The sequence below is a fragment of the Poecilia formosa genome, unplaced genomic scaffold (assembly GCF_000485575.1).
Source record: "Poecilia formosa unplaced genomic scaffold, Poecilia_formosa-5.1.2 Scaffold312, whole genome shotgun sequence".
In the NCBI taxonomy this organism is placed as follows: domain Eukaryota; kingdom Metazoa; phylum Chordata; class Actinopteri; order Cyprinodontiformes; family Poeciliidae; genus Poecilia; species Poecilia formosa.
Window position 1 is genome coordinate 676,174 of NW_006800251.1, and position 21,010 is coordinate 697,183.

The 21,010-nt window shown below is 37.5% G+C and overlaps 1 long non-coding RNA gene across 1 annotated transcript; it reads left to right on the top strand.

Moving 5' to 3' along the window:
• Positions 1-753: 753 nt before the first annotated feature.
• LOC103152508 (uncharacterized) lies at positions 754-20,332 on the top strand. The gene is made up of 3 exons (XR_477733.1): positions 754-870; positions 1,385-1,472; positions 20,247-20,332. It is a non-coding gene; the product is annotated as an uncharacterized LOC103152508 (long non-coding RNA).
• The last annotated feature ends 678 nt before the right edge of the window (positions 20,333-21,010 follow it).

The following is a 21,010-nucleotide window of genomic DNA, read 5'->3' on the forward strand; positions in this document are numbered from 1 at the left end:
TGCTGAGAGGCATTTCTGCAGGGAAGACTCACAACAGAGGAAGATGTTGTCAGGGTGGTCTGCTGTGGTGACGGCAGCAGAGGCAGGCCTGCACCATGACGGGACTAACAGGGACTGCATATGACGCTGCGCAAGGCTTCAGGATCTGAATGTGTGTGGTGCTGCAAAACATTTTATTTGGCCACCATAAACAAAAAAGCACACAAGTAAATTAACCCGTAAAAGTATTAATTCTCCTTTAACTTTTACACATTTAGTCATGTTACAAATATAAGGGTTTTATGTGACCGACCAACACAAAGTAGCATCATAAATCACTTAAAAATGTGATTTTAATTTGTGTTTACTTTATACTAATGAATAAAATCCTGTGCACTCAGTTTTCCCTGTTGTATTTTAAAACCAGCCATTCTGTGAAGGCCTCAGAGGTGTGTCAAAGATTATTTTTGTATAAAAAAGAGGAACTTGTTGGACGAAAAGGGACACGGTTGAGAAGAAATATAAAGCAGTAAGAGTTTATCCCAAGCGCCTAACATAACGGAGCACTGTTTATCTGAACATGTCAACACACCTAACTTATAAAAAATATGGCCGTCACCAACAGCAGTACTTCTCAAATAGTGGAGCGCGGATTTACTTTATTGTCTTTATTTATGCCTGACTGATACACAAATCTCCGGTCAATAGGTGGCAGCAGAGTTGAAATTAATCAACAGGCTGCCTGTTCAGGCCAGTAGAAGAAGTAGCCGAAAGAACGACAGTGACCACTGATGGAGGAGGAGACAAGCGCGGACATTTTGAAACATATTTACGTCCTCTTTGGAAAGATGGAGAAGTTTGTGACAGTAAAAAAGAAAACTGGCGGCAGAGGTTAGTAAAGCAAGTATGATGGACTGTTAGGGGAAGACTAAGATGTAAAAGAAAATACAAGAATAAAGTCTCATAGTTTTATGAGAACTGTCATATTCTGAGAGTAGTTATTCTATCAGCAGAATAAAGACGCAATACTACCGGGAAATTCTGAGAAAAAAGTTGTTTTAATAAGAAAAAAGTTCAGTAGAATCAAAATCAGATGTGACTAGCTCAGCAAGTCAGTGGTTCTTTATTTGAACCGGACATCGTTTACACAATCGTTTCAAACTCCTGTGGTTGATAATTATTTGATGCTGATGTGTCCTATATGAATAAAATTACCTTTACCTTTAAAAGATTAAGTATTTCCTTATTTGTAACCGATGCCAAATATAGCTTCACAAGATGCTCAGTATGCCTCATTTTAACGCAGTTTGTTGAGTTCTCATAAAATTACAACTTTATTCTTGTGTTAAAATATTAAATATTACGATATTCTCAATAGCATTTCCATTTACCATTTATTCATTAGGAAGAAGGGCAGAGAGAGAAAGGAAATTGAACCAGGAACAACTACATTGAGAACTGAGCCACATACCCCAAACTGTGGCTTTCTGCCGGTAAGCAGCCATGTGTGAAGGAAAACTCACACTGCTCAGCTTAAACATTCAGTCAGTTTTGATCAAAGCATATCTGTATGTTAAAATGGCCCAGACCTAAATCTAACTGAGGATCATAAGACTTGAAAACTGATGTTAACCAGCGTTTCTGTCAAATCTGACTGAGCATGAGCTATTTTGTAGAGAAGACTTTGGAGGAATGCTAAGTCTATGGCTATGTAAAGCAGATAGATATACCACATAGAACTAGTTATTAACTAAATTCATTCATTCATTGATAATGATAAATTACATTACACTGGTCTATTACATGAACTGCATTGAAGTTTGTGGTTCTACTGTAACAAATTGAGAAAAAGTTCAAGGTTGAATACAATTTATGAGTAAAACTGCAATTTCACAGAGCCAATAATTGGAAAAAAAAGTGATATGATATCTTTTACTGTGAGTGGGAGGAGAAGATCCAGGTTTTATCGTAGAGTTGAAATATTTTTGACACTGGTGGTTATAAAAAAACAGTGACTTAGCAGCAGAGATGGTCATAAGGTCATTTATTTTGGATTTCCTACTAAACTTGAGCACGGTAAAACAGAAACACACCACTGAAGATATTCAGATCATTTTCCAATACTTCAGAGACTCTATACACTCAAAATATAAATTTACATACTGCAGACTAGCTGATTGCTTTAACCTCGGCTTCCCGGGACCACTCATGCTATAAAATGCATGGATTTAGCTTAAATATAGTCTAAAGAACATGTACTTTTTTAGTTTATCTGCATTTACGTAACATCTGCAGAACACGTAATTCCCCTGTGTTTTCATTGTAAATGCCCACACTTTCTTAACTGTAAAGTATCCCTCTTAAAGAGAGGTGAGCAACTGAAATGTGGAAGCAGAGTTTCTCTTTTTGGTTTAATGCATTTCAAATCAAGCACTGTGTTTACATCTTTATGACACCTATTGTATGTTTGAGTCTCCAGAACTCTTCTGTAGAACCTGAGCCAGAAAAAAGTGCAATGATGTGTGAATCATCACAGCATATTCTGCAAATCTCTCGATTAAAAACACAGTGTAGATATTTTGCTATTGACCGTTGTGAGAAATCTTTTTACTGCTGTTAAAAGCGCTGGCCACGTTTTCTTTCATTTTCATCCAAGGTGTCCTCTGATAGTTTGTATATTTCCATAGCAGCAGCATTGACTAGAGCTAGCGGTTGTGAAACGAAAATGCTTATTAGTCAAACAGTCCCCATCGGAATAATGCCACGGTCAGCCAGTGGTGAGGGATAACTCTGCACGGATGACACACTGGAGCTTATTCTGTAGGGGATCTGCTCTAGTACAGCATGTACAAACATGATGTATGGACACACAAGCGGAGAAGCATCATGGGACCATGCTATGGCGGAAGAGCTGTGGATGAGTTACTGTTGCAAGAGCAGGGCTTGCATAAAATATGTTCTTCAAAACAATGACAGTGTGTTCTACTTTCTGCTTAATGATCCATTTGCCCCTTCAACCTTGATCAAAGCCAGTCGACAAAAATAAAGTCATTGGAAATAGTGAAGGGCTGATCAAAAATAACATTACATTCTGTTAGAAACTTTTATTCTAAACATAAGCAAGGAAAAGTTGTTTTTAAAAGGACATTAACAAGGCAGTCTAAATGGGTAACATAATTCTAAAAAAAAAATAAAATCATTGAGTGCATTTATTGTTCACTTTGACAGACAAGCCTAAATTCATGTACAGTTTAGTTAAATTACTTTTAAAGTTACATGTTATTTAACCTTTCTGCATAACAAATGGAAAGATTCACAAAGTAAAATCCATCAACAAAACAGTATGAACTTTATTTAGAATTAAATTCATCTTTGACTGAGCAAGAAAATCTGATTAAAAACAACAAACAAATATGTGAGTAAAACAAAGATAATTATGTTTCTAGTCAAAATGTGCAAAATCAGCTCAGATTTAGGTATATTTGCCCTGATAGCTTAATAAACCGCAGTGAAAGCAGAAATCAAGGCCGTTAATTATCTGAATAAGTAGACCGAAATTATACAAACAAAATTCTTTGTCTTATTTCTGGTTTCAAAATTAAAATGTTTGACACCGCTGAGGCAGAAGGATTTAGGATTATTGTTTAATTCCCTGTAAAAACAAGGTTCATTCATGGAAGACCTGAGAAAATTCTTGTTTGTTTAGGTTTGTTTCATGAAACAGATAAAGGTCACTGGTTTGGAAGAAATAAAAGAAACAGAATTATTACGTTAGGACAAGGACTCAAAAGATTCACACAAAATCTGGAGTCAACCTTAACAGAAAATATATGGTTCAATATCTCTTTGAGTGCATGTAACAGTTTTGCTGTTTACCAAAGCAAAGAAACATTTCAAACCTCAAACCCTGCTGTTGTGCTGAGTTTGTGCTGCTTTGAGTGAGCCTTAACAGAGTTATATCCAATCTGACTTTCATTGCCGGGGCCCTTCAAGTCCAATATAAAGAGGTATGTCAAAGCATCATATATTTACGTGCTGCGTATGGGCAGGGGAAAAATCAATTTCCCACTCGTCTTGATAATTGATCTTTTGTTCTGAGTGTCCTGGAAAAATGGCATGGCAGGTCTATCATATTTAGACTTGTAGTCAAGCAGCCTGTCTGTCTGTCTGTTCTTCCATAAAACTGGACGAATTCTGGTCCACTGTTTTGGTGTGGACACACTTTAATTCAGGAGCACTGGAGATTTGTTGAGGATGAATACCTTGTATTTGAATCCAGACTTTAACTTGGTCACTCCAAGCCTTCTTTGGCTCAAAGAACCTGACAGGTTTGTGGGTTTTGGATCATTGTCCCTCTACATAACCCAAGGGTGCTTGAGCTTCATGTCTCTGGACCTGATTCATGGTTCCATTAATTATGACCAGTCATCCATGTCCTGAAGCAACAAAGCAGCCCCAGACCATCAGTATTCCACCGTTATTTTATTATTGATATGATGGTCATTTTTCTTAAATGCTGTGTTAGTTTTACACTAAATATAAGGCTGGATACTTTCCAAAAAGATCCACTTTTGTCCCGCAGTCCATAGAATCTTCCCCAAAGCCTTGGGGATCATCCAGATGTTATTTTCTTGTAAATATATGTTGGGCCTGTTCTGTTTTGGTTCCATTGATGCTATTCCTGCTCAGTCTCTTTCCTGTTGAATCAATGTAAGCAAACAAGGCCTGGAGGACGTTGCGAATTATCCTGGGTTCCTTTTGAACCTGATTGCTAAGTTATTTGAGCCAGACACTGCTGAAAGGGTAAACTACTGTTCTATCTTATCTCCATAGTGGATAATAACTCTCGTTGTGGTTCACAAAGCCTTAGAAATGGCTTTGTTACCCTTTCCATATAGCTAAAAACAGTTTTCCTATAATAAATTGTTTCTTTGCCTCTAGCACATTTAGCAGCGAGTACATGAAGTTGATTGACATTGTGAAGACCCTCCTCCTGGCTGTGATTGGTCGTTTTTGGTCGGGAGCGGTGCATTTCTTAACTCAGGGAAAAAGTGGAAGAGTTCATCTTTTCACAGATTGTCTGTCTCATACTGTCATGATATTTGGACACACACACATGTAAAAAGCATATTTTTTATAAAAGTTACATTCTGTAGCTTTAAAAAATGAAATTGCTCTTTGGAAACGGTTTTGTTTTCACTCTGGTTTACGTTGTCTAATATTAACATTCTTTGACAGTGGGAAACAACAAAAAGTGTGTCAGTAAAAGCAGGACTAGAGGGTTGGGGCAAATATTTTTTTCCCAACCCTGTGTCTATAAATGTGGATAAAACATTTTCTAAAACTAAAACAGGGCCAGGTTTGTGTACTTCTCTGATTTAATTCCTCCTCTCTGCTCAGCAGCCTCAGACACCTCGTCATTAGCCCGTAAACCTTCTCAAAATAAATCCAATCTCATAAATCTACCTCTGAAGGAATCTGATACTTTTTAAAAAGTGACAGCACTGACCTTGAGATTTATTTTTGTCACACCAGGAACTGTCTCCCTCAGCAACGAGAGATGTGCCTGTCCAGATGGTTTTGTGTGGCATCGTCTTGCTAATTGTCAGTGATGCCATCAAAGGGATGTAGCAGACCTGACAAGTTAGCTGATGAGCAATAAGAAGAGTATGAGGGGCGAAATCAGAGCCAAAAACATGTGACAGTTATTTTGTGCAGCCTACCTATGCTTTTTAGCACGCTAAATCCTTTTGGCCTCCTTTGTTTTCTGCATTGGCTGCAGACAATAATAGGAATTTTTTTTCATTGCGGTTGTTAAAATAGGATTTAAAGCAGTTTGTACTGAATGCATTATGCTTGACAAAGATATAACAGAGCAAAAGAAAAGGATCTATGACAGCTTATTCTATTAAACAGGCCTCTAATAACATGTTACATGATTCCTGCAGCTATTACCTGTCTGCTTTCCCTTTAAAGTGGAACCTGCTGCAGCCCAGAGGAGGAGCAGAACGTCCCCAGTGGCTCTGCTACATGCAAGACAAAACATATGACACAGGGGATGATCCTGACCTGAGACTGACATGTGCTAAAGTACATTATAGTCATTGCCAGGATAAAGGTCACATTGACTTCTGTTATAAATTGGACAGGACAGCTCCAGCATACATGGAGTGTCAAGTGTGAGGAGGTCTGAAAGAAAATCCCTGGGATGTTTCAGGACACACGCTCGCACACACATGCAGAGGAATAAAAGTGTCTGCGTCTCGCTCTCACTTGTGATTAGCACACTTAATCATCACGTTAAAGGAGGAGTCCGAGCTAAGTTCATCACGTAATGGAGATTGCAGTAAGTGAGATGTAGGCCTTTGTTTTTTAATGCCTACATTAAAGGGGCAGTTCAGATTATCTTCCTGTTGTTTTTCACTCATTTAAGAAGGGAACAGATTTTCTTCTCCATCGCTGCCAGAAGATCATCTACAGTCGCTCCGTCGCTGCCAGAGGGAACCCAAAGTGTTCCCTCTGGCAGGTTCTGGATCTGCCCCGAAGTCCCCTCTTCGTCAGGTGACCCCAGAAAATGTCCACAAGGAGGCCCCTTAGATCTTCTTTGGTCTACAGTCTGTATCTCCTGACCGAGTGTCCGAACTGACTGAGAGCTGTGATCTTTACCTCTACTCTTTCTTTTCGTGTCAGACTTCATTTGTGCACTAATAATAATAATAGTAATATACATATGTGCATATTATAGACATGTTTACATATTAGAAACCAGCCTAAACAGTAAATAAACATGCTAATCAATATTAGTCGTACACCTCTATGCGTACATTTGGTTAAATTATATGCCGATTGTCAGAAGTGCTAATAAGTAGTTTAGATCTGCAGCTTTTATTAAGTTTAACAGTGAGGGAAGCCATATTGAAAATAGGGTTGCTTTGTGACCTCAAAGTCAGAATGCCGACTTTAGAAGATGTTCTTGTTGTATTTCCTTCTAATGACCTCCGGAAATCCGACTTTAGGGTACAAATAGAAGAATCTGGACTCCTATAAAATGAAGACACTAACAGATTTAGCTACTGTAGGAAATATTTCAACTGCTTATGACTTCCTAACATAAACTCACTTTTAAAAAATTCAGAATTATCCTTCAAAAGGCAGCTGGTGTTCATAATACTAGTGGTGTGATAGCAGTGTTGCTCTTTATAGCTAATGAGTAAATTCACTGTTTCAGCTCTTCTGCTGCAGAAAAAATAAATATTTACATATTCATTGGAGGCACAAGAGTCTTTTGACTAAGAATACCCGAAACAACAACGAGCACAAGAGCAGACTTTTTGCTCTCAGATACAAAGGGAAACGACTTGAAAGGAAATAAGCAAATGAATGCAATGCCTCATTAGGCGGGTTTTATTTGACCGTGGCCAATTAGAGAGCATCTGTAATTTAAAACAGTCATCCTAAAAAAAGCCTCGACAAAAGAATATTATTCTCTCATGGGACGCAATCCTTTGCCTTGTTTTCAGTCAAATTATTTTTCACCAGTGACATTTTCTATTTGAGTGCATATAAATAATACACAGAGGATGCAAAAGTTCAGAAACATGCAAAGGGGTTAGAAGTTTGTGCTTTCGCATAAAAATGCTCGGTCCAAATGTTTTTACACAGGTCAAGGATGCCTGATCCAGGTCATTAGCTTTGCTCTTGGCCAGCTGTGCCTGGTTTGGGTTTTCTTGTTTTTTTGCCATTGCTTTGTGATCAATACCTCTCCCTCTGTCTTAATCAACGACCCGCTGAGGTATTCGCAGGCTGTTACCTCCACGACACAAAGGTGCACTCTGAAAACAGAGCTGCAGTCACGGCAAGACTGACAGCTGGTTTAGGCACGAATCGCACCTGAGTGCAGATTAGCGTGGCGCTCCTCACAAACAGAGACGGCGATGAAATATTGATGCAGAGAAGTTTTTTTTTTTTTTTTTTCTTAGAGGCTCGTGTGAGTTTGATCCACATCAAAAGACATGACCAAACCAAGACGCCGTCTGCTTATTTCGCTTTGCGAGGGGAGCCTTGTGAAAAATAGCAACACCTGTATTGCTTACACTGGTTGTTAAGCATTGGAATAAAATTTTGTGCAATATGCATAAGCAAATGCTGGAATAATGAGCCATCTGTACGTGCGGTCCCTTTCTTGGAGATGCCAAGAACGACGCCATCTGTGATGCAGCTACCAGCTGTTTTCCTTCTTATTACATGTTTATTAAAAGCTGAAGTTGTCCTCTTTGAGAAGAGGAAAAGAGAGCATGGGTGGCAGTGTTGGTTATCTGATTGCCTCCATCTCCATTAGAAAGAGACTTCAGCTCCTTTCCTGGTCCCATAAAAAAGCACACTAGCAGTTTCAGCAGAACAGAGGGAGTGCTAATTAAATACTCCTTCTTTTTCATCAGCGACTCGCAGGAAATTAAGAGAACAAACAGGCGACTGACTGGCAGCAAAGCAACAAACATGAAAGAGGATGAATGAATCTAATCCGCCAGGACTGGAAATAAATAAATAAATGATGTCACCTACCCAACCTTCACTTAGCCCTTTGGGCTTGTTTTTCAAAATCCCTCAGCGGGGTTTGCACATCTGTTCTATTTGCATTGTTTTCAATTTTCAAAACCTATTAGCAAGATATCGATCGACCGCAATTGAACATTTATGCACAGCAGGCAACCTACATCCCTCAAGTCAGAATCACATCACATCTGCCGTAATTGAGGGTGGCAGAACTGCAGACCACCCTCTGCAACTGTCAACAAATTTCAGGAGCTCAAACTAAGATGCGTCAGAGATGCATCCCGCTCCTGAGTGATGGACACTGAGAAGGAGAACTGGAAATGTCCATCAGCATCCTCTGCCATGAGCTGAACAAGACAGGTCAGGTCTGAATAGACACTGACAAACCCAGGGTGGACACAACTGTCGACGCGGACTAAAGCAATAGCAAGGGACAAGTGACAGGCTGCTCTGATGCTTTACCTAACTGCACATGTAGCAGCGAGGGCGGTGCGTAGCTGTTCGGACCCTACAAACAAAAAGACCCAACGCCCTGGCAAAGGGGAGTAAAGGAGGAAATACTGAAGAATCAGTATTTAACCCCATTCTTTTTCCATCCAATTCTCTGCACCTTCGTTTATCATCGGGTTATTATTGTTCATTTGCTTTGCCTGTAACCATACCTGACAAGTCTCCCATACTGTTTCCCGGCCAAAATGGGAGACTCTTTCCTGCTGTGCTCCTATGTTTGTATTTTCTTGTAAATTTCTCGCATTATAACATAAGGACAACATAATGACGTCTCCAACCTCAACTCAAACCCTTTCCCCAAACCACAGTAAGAGTCAATATCCACAAATGGAGAAAAGATGGACCAATGGAGTGGCAGACTGACCAAAATTACTCCAAGAGTACTTCAACAATGAGCAAAAATCTGGGCAAAACGGCCACTATGACAGGAGTTCCAAGTCCAACAAGGACACAATAACGCATTATGGTGATACCTAAGATATTCTGTGGACTTATCAGAAAAAAGTGAAACATTTTTGCATGATGTGCGTCTGGTTACATTTGAAGAAAAAAACCCCAAAAACAAACGTAGGATTTCAAAGTCTGAACGTTGTCCCTGCTGTCATACATGGTGGTGGTAGTGTGATGGTCTGGGCCTGCTTTGTTGTTCCAGAACCTGGATGACGTGGCGTAACTGATGGAACCATGAAGTCTGCTCTCTTCGTGGTTCCATCCTCACTTATTAGAAAATCCTAAAAAGTGAGGTCTGTAATCACAAATGCTTGATGGTACAAGCAGTTATTTGCTTTAGGTGGCAATTGTTGTTTCACACCGGATCATTCTGTAAAAATGTTGAATGTTTTTTTTTTTTTTTTTTGCATTTTCTAATTTTATCTGATATAAAACAAATATATATATATATTGTGACCTGAAACATTTAAGTCTGACACACAAAAAAAGCCAAACCTGTGAGGGGCAGATACTTTTTACTGTATGTGCAGTTTTGGGTGCCATGAAAATTACAAGCACAGAAGACTCTCAAACAATGAATTGATATTTATGACGAAGCGTCCATTTCTGAGCTAAGCGCATTCACTCTGCTCAGTGCTCAATAAAACAAACAAATGCCCTCTATTTCTCTGTAAACAATTACCTGCCAGAGATTGTAACCTTATTGGATCGAGAGAAATGTTTGAAATAAATCATTAAAGCCGCTGACAGCGCATTTATCTTCACTCTTGCTTTAATGCTCTGTGCACAACACGGTGGACGAAGTCAGTCAAGGCTGTGTGAGGTTTTTCTTTTTTTTCTTTCTTCGGAGCAAGTGGGGCCCCAGTGTGGCTCAGTGTGTGTGCTTGTAAGAGCACTGCTGCGTGTGTCAATCCTCCCGTGGAGCCATGTTCTCAAAGCTCTTCATTTTGAAATCAAGCATGAATAATTAAGCTATTTCACAAGGCTGCTTTAACGATATATTACATGAGAAGAAATAGGTCAAGCAGCATTGTAGGAAAGGGTGTTTGTATGGGTGGTATTAGGTTAAATTAAAAAGGTAGCCATTAATCCTCCATGCATGTCCCATTTGCTTTTACTTGTTCTGAAAAAGGCTGACAGACTCAGTTTCAAACTCTTATTTATTTTTACAGAAAAATGCTTTATGACGAAGCGTGGATTGTGTGTTGTAAGTTGTGTGCCGTACTATTACATGGGTCATAGTGTAATTTCACAATAGATGGAATGCCTTGCCAAAGTATCACTACCCTTTGGACCACATTTTGACATATTAGAGGAACAAACTTTATTGGCTTTTGTTTGGATTGTATGCAAATACCAAGTAAAGGAAAGTAATACCTGGTTTTTACTTTTAAAAAGGAGGTTGAAGCATCAGTTATGTCCAGATTTGCACATTCAAAGACGGCCCATCTTTCACTGCAAAAGAGCTCAACCTCACATGGGTTGGATGGATTGAAAGCTAGCTGTGCTAGCAGGCTTGTAGCATATCTCGGGACTATAAAGCAGTGGTTGTTATCTTGATGCTGTGGTGCATATCTCATATAAAACTAGAAGAAGTAAAAAAAACAGCAGAGAGTACCCCCAGTCATTAACAATTAGTTACCATGGAGACAGGTGAACAAATACTGACCAAGGAGTCACACTGATTTCTTTGGACAGATCCACTTCCCGCTTGAGAACTATTTGTTTCTTAATCTGGTATATTTAGATTTTTTTTTACATTTATGAAACTACAAAACAAAACACTCAAATTGTTTATCAACAAATTGTGGATATTAAACATATTAGCTAAAACAAATGAGATGGGATAAATGTATTCATTTTCATGCTTTTTTTAAAATTCATTTCACTTAAAATCCTCTTTGTCTTCATATACCATTTATCAATACAACAGTTTTGCTCAAGAAAACATGTTTTGTAATCCTTTGAGGTGCAATAAATATGTGTATAATTTCTATTTTGATTCTGAGGAGTTTTACTCCCACAAAGGGCAGGAGGTTTGTAACCGCAATTAACCTCAAAACGTTTCGTTCCCTTGGAAGATTTAGTTTTAAAGTGATGAATCAACCAAGAATTTTGTTCCTGGCATCTCATTAAAATGATTAAAATATAATAAAACAATGTTAAATTTTAATAGAAAAATACAATTTCTCAGTTTTTAATCAAATTTTTATTTACATTTGATTAAACATCTTTGAAAATTTATTACACCCCTCTTCATGATAAAGAAAAAAACTTGATTGTCCTTACAGTTATCAAACCGTTACTTTAACAGTTTATCTGTGGTGATCATCTTCAAGTCTCTCTGCCATAACGCTAATCTCCAACTACTTCCACATATTTTATTTTTAAACTAGATTCGAGTCAAACTGCAAAAGAAACCACTTAGCTTTTAGTGTCAATTTAATATGTAACATTTTATTTTGAACATCGGGTCTTTTTTCTGTTTCCTTTTACAATTTTTAGGATCTAAAATGCCGACATCATTATAGCTGTTGTGACCATTGTGTTTCACAAAAATGCCTTTTGCAGTGTGTGCTGGGATTCTACTGCTTGGATAAAAATTGCACACACACATATATATTTATATATCTGTGCAAGTTCCCTTTCATGACATACAGACTGCTTGCAGCAGTATAGGATCAAAAATAGTCACCAAAACAATGGAATAAGAGGAATGAGTGAGACGTATTAGCATGTGTCATGGTTAGAGCGACAAGCAGCTCCTTGTCAGCTACCAACATTAGTTACAAACAGCGCAACAAATATCACAACGGTGTCTGCGTCTCCGTAGTACACTATAAAACTGGGGAAAGGAGAGAGTTGTGACTGATGCGAAAAAAGCTCCAATGATCTCTGTCATCTGTTACATTCAGCCCTGAGGACAAACATGCTGAGTCCCACAAAGCTCCTTTAACTGCACTTTCGACAGCAGCAACACTCACTCTGGCTTCTTCATTCTCACCAGCTTTCAGCGTAAATGCGTTCTTCCTACAGGAAGGAGTCCCTGCAGAACCGGGTGTCTGAGCAGAAATACCCATTTCTTCTCAGTCCAACTGGACACTTTGCATCATTTTGCAGACACACGAAACATTTCCTCATACTGCACCTTCCACGTTTATTCCCACGCCTGATATTTGATCTTTTGTCTCTTACCACCCTCTTTACTGTAAACAAACTTGAGTTTGCTTTGAATTTGTGTATACTTTTACTCTAACTGTAGATATGGGCAAGTTCAGGCCGGTAGTTATTTTCACATAGTCATTACCTGAATTATTCAGATCAGAGTTGGGGTGTAACTAGTTATATTTACTCATTTACATTTACTTGAATAACCTTTCAGAAAAATGTTAATTTTTGGAGTATTTTTACTATGCTGTAGTTTTTGCTTGTACTTGAGTAAATAAAGTATCTTCAAATAAGATATTTATGTTCTTTATACACAAGCAGTTTTTGTTAACGTTTCTTTTGCCCGATTTTGATATTTAGTATTTTTACTATTTATATTATTTTAATTTTCCACATAATATTTTAATCTGTCTGATGATGTAATTTTAAAATATGAAATGATTCTTTGTTTTTCAGTACCTGAGTAGCCTTTTTACCAAATATGTTTTTACTTTTACCTGAGTAATTTCTTAGAAAACATCTTTTTACTTTTACTTGAGTACAATATTTAATCTGATTAGAATTAGCATGTTCACTTGTTTTTTCCCATTTTGAAAAAAAAAGAAGTCAGATTTCAATTCAATGTCTGATTTTAATTTTTAAAAGTTGCATAGCAGGAAATATCTTTTAAAAAAACATTATTTTTATTTCAAATATTCATGCTATGGGTGAACCTAAGTTCAAAGTCAAAATAAACAGAAGCTTGATAAAACAAGATGGTGGGGAAAAAAAATGATCTGCACAACAAATGGTTATAGACGATGACTGGATCTTCACCAGGGATCCAGTTTATTATGAAATACAATTTATTAAGAAAAATCCTGTTTACAATAATTAGAATAAATCACTACAGGTTTGTGATGATCTACTGTATTCATCAAAACTATATGTCGATGACAGCAATTCAAAAGCACTAATTGTTTGTTTACGGATCAGTCTCATCTGGTCTCATGTTCTTTCTCATTACACCTCAATCTTAAAACATGTTCTTATTAAGCCTTTGTCTTTAAATTGCTGCAACGTCGTCCTGCTTGGGGATTTTTTTATTTTTAACCACCTGTCAATCACGCAGCTGGAACTCTCAGATTTTTTTATAAGACATAGAATTTTTAACAGCTCTTTGTTTTTAGCACTGGTAAGGTTTCACAAGCCTTAACAAACTGAAATCAAGCTGCTGCTTTTAGCTGTAGGTGTATGTTGTCGACACTTCTTTGAATGTTATGAAACCAGACTTCAATCACAGGCTGTCTGCTGTACATAGAAATTCATCGTTAGAGAACAGACAGGTTGGATTTTTTTTAAAGCCTCCCTCCTTTGATTGTGACAAAGGTATTATAATTAGACTCCCTATTGAGATGAGAATATAACAAATTTTTAACCACGCAACGTGAAGAGAGCTTTAAGAAATTAAAAACTGTGGTGAATTTCAAATTTGACCAGAGAGGATCCGCCAAAGGCTTTACAGGTGTTTAGGATTCAGAGAGAGCTCAGAAATCTCCTCATGTGAGCAGCTCTATGGTGTCTTGTATTTTTCTGTGAAAAAGTATTTTATCTTACGGATTTCTTCTGTTTTTACTTTTTCTGTACCTACACTAATGCCTGATTACATTGAAATCTGTGTAAGGTGAAGAGAACCTGTCTGTCAACATGAAATAGGCCAAAAGATCTAATAATAAAAAAGCAACATGAAAAAGAGACCCATTGGCCAAAAATGGAGAACAAATCAAAAAATCCTTCACAGTATCCAAATTAAAATAACTCCAAGAGCATATCAACAGGAAACCTGAAAAATAAAAGCTTTGCTGGTCTCACTGCCTTATTTAAGGCCAATTGTCATCAGACGACAACCAGAAAGAGACATGGCAGAAATGTTGTCCAGGATAGAGCTCCATAGCCCCATCTTACATTAACCAGAATAATATAATATAATATAATATAATTATTTTAACATAATATATTTTCATAATATAAAGCGCATTGAACTACCTTGTTGCTGAAATATGCTATACAAATAAACTTGTTTGATTTATAATATGATATAGAATCAGAATTCCTTTTATTGTCATTGTGTGTTATAAAATAGGCTATAGTATTCTATAATATGTACATTTTAAAGATAATATACTATAACTGCTATAGCCAGTATGTTGTCTTAGCAGCAATAGAAACAAATAGATCTTGTTAGATTCTTTTTTTTAGTTTTTGTGATGTAATAAAATGCTGGTATTTTTATACAAGGTTATCGTACAGAGAAATCCCGTAAGGACTCATACCTACTGGAGAGTTTTCCAAACCACACATCTGTAATGAAAGGAAATGTAGCCATTTCACAATTGTTCAGTTTCTAATGACAGTCTGAAAAAGCTTGACACATTTCACATCAGATTTTCTAGGATACCGTCTGAATTCCTTGTTAAGTGCACATGAGAGCTCATATTCGTCCAATTAAATTCGTCTGAAAAGCTCGATCGGGAGGAGACAGGCACAAATGTCAGAGATGAGGAAAAAGGAATAACACAGCTTAATTGCTGCATTGTCCGTCTTCTGAATGCAGCAGCTGAAAGTAAAGACGGTTTCAGACGGTGCCCTTACTGCATAAAGAGATATTAGAAATACAGAAATCTTTTGAGAAAAAAAGAAAACATTTGTTTTCATCTGAAAATTTTAAAATAAAGACATCAGCCCATAAAGGCAAAATGCTCCTACAAATACAAAGGTGCCATGATTAGCATAGAAGGAAATCCCTTTGTCTTTATTCATTCAGGAGAAATGCTGCAACATTAGTATTCAATTGCAGTTGTGTTTTTAACTACCTGATGTCAATATTCAGTCTGTTTTTAGGTCTGTGCTGCTTGCTTCCAGCTCCTGGGGGAAATATGTGTCTAAGCCGCTAAAGGCTTTACTATGTTTCCAAGCTAGCTAGTTCCAAGCTGCTGCTATGACCTGGCTCAAAGGCCAAAACAAGAAGGGAGACACAGCAGGTATGTAACAGATTCTGTAATATAAATATATTCAACGCAAAATAAGGTTAAAATCAAATCTTTTATTATGAATTGTGATTTTGCTGCTTGTGCAACTTTAGAGGGAGTGGATGTTTTTCTCTTTTCATATCCAATGTCTTTGTTTAATTAGCAATACACTTTTAGTAGCTGAGAAGGAAATATCATAATTCATGTCAGAGAGACACAGCACGATTCTGCACACCAGGAGAATTGAGTCTTGGTCAATTTACCCCTTTTCAATTTACAAACTTATTTGTATGACTCTCTTTCTATTTTGCTACAGCAGTGCTGGATAAGGCTGAAAATCACATCACGATATATCGTTTCATATCAGTCAATGTCAATAACTGATTACTTTTTTGTTTTAAATATCTAATACACTGCCAAATTAGTGATGCAACCTTTTTTATTTTATCCACAGTTTTCACTCCATGCTGTTTTTTAAACAGTAAAGAGGAATGGTGGAAAAATGTGAAATGGCTGCTGCACGTTACTCAACAAGTTGTTGCTAGGTAACCAGTGAGTGAGATGCTAGGTAACCAAAGAGGCAGTGAGTTAGTTGATTCCACCAAACTTGCAGAGCTGAAGCCTTTCCACTGCCTACATCCCCCAGAATGCCATGCGGTTCTGGATTGGAGTTCTGTTAAATGATTGAATATTCTATCAGACGTGTTATCTATTGATGTTGATCATGTGTCTATATATCGTTATTGATTTATTGTTCAATCTCTTTTCATTTATCTTCCATTAACAGGTGCACTTCACACTTGCACATCAGTTTGTTTCTCTTGGCAACTAGCAACTATTTTAGTAAACTATGGTAAATATTGCTGAAATTGCTCAAATCTCAGTTTTAACTTTGTTTAATTTAATATTACCTACTTATTTTTTCATATTATACCGTGTTTCCATTTGTTTTGGTTCTGATCGCTATTTTCGTCCAGTCAGCTTGTTCTACATTCTGGAGATTTGGACCCCTACCAACACAACTCTTTGGGTCCTTTAATAGTTTTCAGTCTGCTTAACACTGACCAGAGTTTATTTCCTAGGATTGTCTGCTTTGTTTGGACAGGTGTGAAAGCTCATCTAAACTCTGGTCCGGCCCAAACAGCCCTCAGCTCAGTTGCAAGTGAAGTGTGATGGGGTTTGCTTGCAGTGGGAAAACAGAGGAAATACTGTAGAAGTGATCGGGACATTTTTAAGTCCTTGCAGTGCCTTACTCTGTGTCTGTGTAACCACAACATGTCTGAATTTCTTTTTTTGTACTGTTTTGTTCAGTTTGCTGAATAGCTTGTTCTGCTCATACTGGGCGGCCTCATGGGTTAGGGCTGCAAACGAGCTGCAACTGCAGAAAATTGTCCAGGCGGTTTGGTCTGCTTACAGAAGTGTAGCGTAAACATGAACAAAAACCAAGTACATTTTTGATTGTAGATAATATTTAAAGTGGCAGTATTATGTAAAGTTTAGTTTTTGGAGCTTTCCATCATGTTATAATTTTATTCCCTGATCAAAAACATACCTGGAGCGTTGCCTTGATTCTTTGATGCATGTTTGAGAAATCCATTAATCTCCCATGGCAACCATTCAAGTGTGTAAAAAGGTTGGTGGAACGAAGACGCTCCTCCTTGGATCTGCAGTTTCCGCCTCTCAGAGTATCCCTCCCCAGCTCCTTCAAACCCTCACTCAGCTCCTTCAAACTAGCCAGCAACAATTTGTAAAGAGTTGGTGAAACTGAGCACCTGCTGGGCTCATTATAGGAGCTGCTTCTCAGTCCAGTGCTGGTAAAAACGTTAAATGTTAATAGAAGAGTCATGTTGTGATGACTTCCTGAAGGCGGAGTTTCAGAAAGACCAGGAGTTTTTAAAGAGACAGTGGCACAACATCAAGAACGTTAAATTTCTTTTAAGACATATTTGATATCTGTATAGCATTTTTTATAACAACTGAAGATTACATAGTTACTTGATTCAGCTTTAAAATGACACTTTGTGCCTGATAAATACATAATGCTGCTCCTTTAACAAATGTCATATTCAGGACAGGTCATGTGTTTTAACTTTAAAATTATAAATAAGAAGTGTCATAAAATTTTTATTATGTATCTAAATCAACTTGTAGGCACATACCAGAAGTTATAACCCTCTCAGATTATTCATTCTTTTAAAATAAATTATGTACTGTGTGAAACTGACATCAAACATTGTCACCTTAAATGTCTTCAAACATATTACATTTCTTTTGTTTGTTTTTTGTTTTCGTTTTTAGCTTACCGACTGAATGTTGGAGTTACAATCAAGGGTAACTCCACTACTAACGTTAATACTAATGGGTACGGTTCTGCTGTCTAAGGACAAAGTAGACTGTGAAGACGAGTCAAACTTTACCGTACAGCAAACATCAGAGGTTAAAAGTGTGCAAATGAAAGATTTGCTCAAAAACCACCTTGCTGACAGTAAATAAAAGGCCGATTTTGTTCGTGCTTCCGAGGTGTTATGGCTGGTTTTCCAAGGAATGAGGGCACGCTTACTGTTCCAGAACTGACTCAGGCTTACATACAACACCCTGTACCACTCTTTGTACACATAAAGAGAAGCCTTAAGTTGATAAAATCCCCTTTTGTTGCAATTACATGAATAAATAGTGAACGTTTTTGCTGCAATTCTAGCTTTAGAAATCTTTTATTTTCCTCCATTATGTTTCACCTAACTGTATGATGCCAAGATAAACAGTAGTGTTTGGGAAAAATCACTGGACAGCCTGACATTACTGACTGATTTTAATTTTGTCAGATGAAAAATAGACATTTTGACCGACCTGCTTCTCCTTTAACCTTATTCTAAAATTAGTTTTAACTCTTGAAAACGCAAAACTTTTTTTTTTATCAATCCGTAATTCCATTTTTTTTAGTGATACTTACGAGTTTGTCACATGTTGGTTTACTTAGTGACATTTTTAAGCATTTTGAACCCTTTAGGACACTATTTCGCTTATTTAAAAAAAAATATCTGTGGATATTTTCAGATGTTTCCTGCTATACTTCAGGCAACTTCCTAATAAATTTATGATAATCAAAAATAACTTTTCAGCATTCTCAGTAAATTCTGCCTGGAGCTGGAGAGGTTACAGCTGCTGCTGTTATAATTCCTACTGCTGAAGAGGAGTGACACGTCTGCCAATAATGAATCTGAGAATGATGCAGGACATGAGAGCTTTAGTGAACAGGACTTTGAAAACGACAGCAGGAAGTTGGAGGGTCATTGTGTTCTTGACTTCAGCGTCACTTTTAAGTAGAGTTTCATAGCAACTTCCTGCATTTCCAACAGTAAGCAAATGTGAGGTAGTAAAGATAAAAGTGGTTTGAGGGCACACTTGTATCTTTATTGTATCTATGCTTTTTTTTTATTTACCATCATTACAGTACATGATAAAATATGCAAATGACAAAGATGGCTACAACACCCACTGCAGGAACAGCTCTGGAAAAAATAAGACGCCACTTAAAATGATCAATTTTTCTGACTTTACTTTTTATAGGTATATGTTTGCGTAAAATGGACATTGTTCTTTTATTCTGTGAAATATCGACATGTCTCTGAAATTCCAAGCAAAGACTTGGTATTATTTGCAGAAAATGAGAAATGATCAAAATAACGAAAAATATGCAGTGCTTTCAGACCTCAAATAATGCAAAGAAAACAAGTTTATATTCAACAATACTAATGTTTTAACACAGGAAGAGTTCAGAAATCAACATTTGGTGGAATAACAGTGAAGTTTTCAATGGGGTTCAGTGCAGTGGTCTCTTAATTTTTTCTAGAGCTGTTTATATTCCAAACTGTAACTCAAAAGTTTTTGTGAGCACTGAAAACACTGCCAGTGTTTTTGTGCAGCCATTGTCATTAACTCCAATATCCATGTATGGCATGTTCTCTTGTCTTACCCATTCTGAAGAGCGGTTAGGAGGACAGGCCTTTGTGCAGTAAGTGAAGGATCACTAAATGTATACAGACACTAATCAAATCCTACAATTATCAGGGACGAATCTAATTTAGAAAAAAATAAAGAAGACATTTTGTAATGTGAAATTTTCATCTCACAGAATAAAAATGTTAAAGTAAAAAAAAAAAAAAAATCTACGTGGAATGTTTCTGCAAAAAAAGATCACTATGTTTTACTGCTTTTTTACAAATCTTTATCAGTGGTCCCAAAAAATGTGCAGGGCACTTTTCATGCAAATTATGGTCAAAGTGTTGTTTGTTTGTTCTTTGTTAGAGAAGCAGCTCTGCTTGCTAATGAGTGTGATGAAAGCCACAGGTTCTTTCCACCAACTATAAATAAAAAAATAAAAAAAATCAACTAAAAAGGAACATGTTGAGTAAAATCCTAACGCAGCCAGGTATGCGAATGGCAGGCGTGTGATTGTAGGAGAAGCTCATCAAGACTCAAAGGATGACAGACTCCGCCATCTGCACACGGATGTCACGCATGACTGGCCGGTAAAAAGTTGTAAATGATGAGAAACTTTTTATTTTTTTATTTTCACAGTTTGGGGAGTAAAGGCGCGGAGAGGCAGCTGTGGGACGAATACAGCGTGGGTGTGGGTTGCAGTGGAGCGAGGCCTTTCATGGAGAGATAAGGTGAGGCGGCGGTGGGCACCGCTGCAACGGCTGTCACGCCGCGCGTATGCTTTGTGTACACACAGGGTGTTAGGAGCTGTCAAACAGGTAAGGCTCAAGCTTGATCTGAGCCATGATTGATCGCACAAGTTCAGGTGGAGTTCACGGGAGGTCTCGGGTATCATTGGTGAAATGAGTGACAGACACAAAATAGGGTGATGGAATATTATCAGGAAGCCATTTGTAATGCGGGGCGAGCCTGGATCTCTGAGGGGTGTTGTCTCTCTGAAATGAAGTCATCCATCACCTCAGCTTCATATTTGATTAGGTCATGAGAGGCTTTTAAAAGAGAAACGAGCCGTTGTGGGGCAACAACCACATATGGAGGATGTGGTGTGAAAGAATGCCTTAGAAAAATATTGTTTTAGGTGTAAAGAGTATGAAGAAAACAGTTTTAGAATAAAAGCATGGTGTGGAGTAAACTGAAACAACTTTCACTTTCCTTTTCCGTCACTTTTAGTAAAGGAGTTAACATTTTATAGCTGTGGTAATCCTTTGTTTTATTTTCCTGTATGCATGACTTTTGATTGGCTTTGCTTTTGGAGTTTTGGTAAATTCCTAAAATTTTTATAGATATAAAAGTAAAGACTCTGCTTGACTAGTTGTAGTTTTTGGTATGGTGACATGGCTCAG